At 37.9% G+C, this 2,391-nt stretch overlaps 1 pseudogene; it reads right to left on the reverse strand.

The window, feature by feature from the left end:
* Positions 1-253: 253 nt before the first annotated feature.
* LOC113047760 (GTPase IMAP family member 8-like) lies at positions 254-1,915 on the reverse strand (annotated as a pseudogene).
* Between the last annotated feature and the right edge of the window lie 476 nt (positions 1,916-2,391).

The raw sequence follows: 2,391 nt of genomic DNA on the forward strand, positions 1-2,391 counted from the left end.
TTACTTGCTAATGTTTTTATAACTCTAAACTTGCATGGACAGTGGTTCTACTTGATGTAAACATATTATCTCTACTCAGATATTTCATGAAGGATGAACTAAAGCAAACTGAGTAAACTCAACTAAAAGTAGACATGTCCTTATAACTTGATTTATTCTTGTCCAAAGAACATGGTACAAACATGTGGAACCACTGTCCATGAAAGAATCATGTTCAGCCAAAGAGTAATTTTTTTGAGTGTTCCTGTCGTGACTCCTCAACTAAATGCCAGTATATTTTCCTCCATTCTTTTTTAGTGAGCCGTTTGTTCTGCTGTTTGTACTGTTTCACTTTGTCATCCAGTTTCTGCTTCTGAATCCTCTGAATGCATTTCTCTGTTTCATCAAACATGTCACTAGTAAAGTGCGACCCTCCATTTTCTTCCATCATGGCCTCTATTTTCCTGATCAGATCTTTGAACTGTGGGAAACCAGCAGAAGAATCGGTTTCCACAGCTCTGCACAAGTTCTTGAAGAGCTGGATCACCTCTCTGTAGATACTGCTCAATGGTTTTATTTTGCTTCTCTAACTGATCTTTATAAGTGAAGAGGATCATGGTGTATTTTAGTATCTGTTCTCCAAACACTTCTTTGAGATGTTGTACTGTATTTTTCTCCTCCTCAGTGAATCGACCCACTCTAATGATGATAATAAAAGCATGAGGTCCAGGAGAGGCGAATGTTACACACTTCACTATTTCTCTTTGAACCTGCGGTTTGCTGAGCTCAGTATCATAGAGTCCAGGAGTGTCAATCACTGATATTTCTTTACCCATCCTCACGGTAGTTTCTGACTGACACCGTTTGGTCTGCGAGGTTGAAGCGGCTGAAGAATCAAACACATTTCTGCCGATGATAGTGTTTCCAGTGGCACTTTTCCCAGAAGAACCAGCCTAATCTGGTCTTTCCTCTCAGTCTCAGTAATCTGTTGAATCTCATCTGGACTTTTTGCTGGAGACTCTTCTGAAACTACAGATCAAATCATATCAGCAATAAAACACACCCCAGGGATTCGTCCCATATGAGTAGTGACACAAACTAATAATGGAACAACACACAAAACTACAAAATTTTGCTGTAAGTTTAATCGCAACATATAATCATTGCAGTTCATCAAAAGCGCTATACAAATAAACTTGAACTGAATTGAATTCATGTACACAAATCACCATAAGTCTGTATTACTGAAGTCATAAACAATGTTAATATTTATACATAACGTACAATTGACACGTGGACCTCTTTTGCTGCCACTCCTTTTCATCTGTTGCATGGTATATTTCCCTCGGTTCTTCAGCATCATTTCTTCAATTTTCTGTACTAATTTTTCGACTCTACCTTCTACATGCTTCTTTTTATTGAAACAGTGAAACTTTCCTCCACATTCATTCACCAGTTGCAGGAGATCCTCATGATCTTTGCTTTGTAGATATTCCTCAATGGTCTGTGGTTCATCCAGATCCTCCAGTTCATCTCCACGAGTGAAAAGGACCATCATGTATTTCTGTACTTCAGGACCAAGTAGATCTTTAATATACTCCAGGATCTCTTCCTCACTTTGCACAGGTTGCTCTAGAGGAACGGTGAGCAGAACTACACTGAGACCTGCTGAACATCGAGAGACCAGCTACTCTTTCAGTTCCTCCTTCTTCTCATCAGACAGTTCTGGATCCAGAAGATCTGGAGAATTAATCACATGCACTTGCTTCTCTCCAATCTGTGTTTTACCCTCACACATTTCAGTTTCATGCTTCTTAACTTTAAACCTCTTTTCTCCCAGTATGGTGTTCCCAGATGAGCTTTGGCCAGATCCATATCTGCCAATCAGAAGAATCCGGATCTCTGGATCATCTGGACTGTAGCAGATCTCTGACATCTCTGAATTAAATGTATGGAATAAGATCAGAATCAGGTCAAGCTATTGTTCTTTTAACCACAGGCCAACAGTAAGAAAAGAACAAAACACTCATTCTAATATATATATATATATATATATATATATATATATATATATATATATATATATATATATATATATATATATATATATATATGATGATTTGTTCGCGAACCGGATATCACAAACTGCTTTGTTTTGAACTCTCTCTCACAACAGACACGGGAGAGAAGACAATGCTGAATAAAGTCGTAGTTTTTGCTATTTTTGGACCAAAATGTATTTTCGATGCTTCAAAATATTCTAACTGACCCTCTGATGTCACATGGACTACTTTGAAGATGTTTTTCTTACCTTTCTGGACATGGACAGTAGACCGTACACACAGTTTCAATAGAGGGACTGAGAGCTCTCTGACTAAATCTAAAATATCTTAAACTGTGTTCTGAAGATGA

The sequence above is a fragment of the Carassius auratus genome, chromosome 29 (assembly GCF_003368295.1).
Source record: "Carassius auratus strain Wakin chromosome 29, ASM336829v1, whole genome shotgun sequence".
Classification (NCBI taxonomy): domain Eukaryota; kingdom Metazoa; phylum Chordata; class Actinopteri; order Cypriniformes; family Cyprinidae; genus Carassius; species Carassius auratus.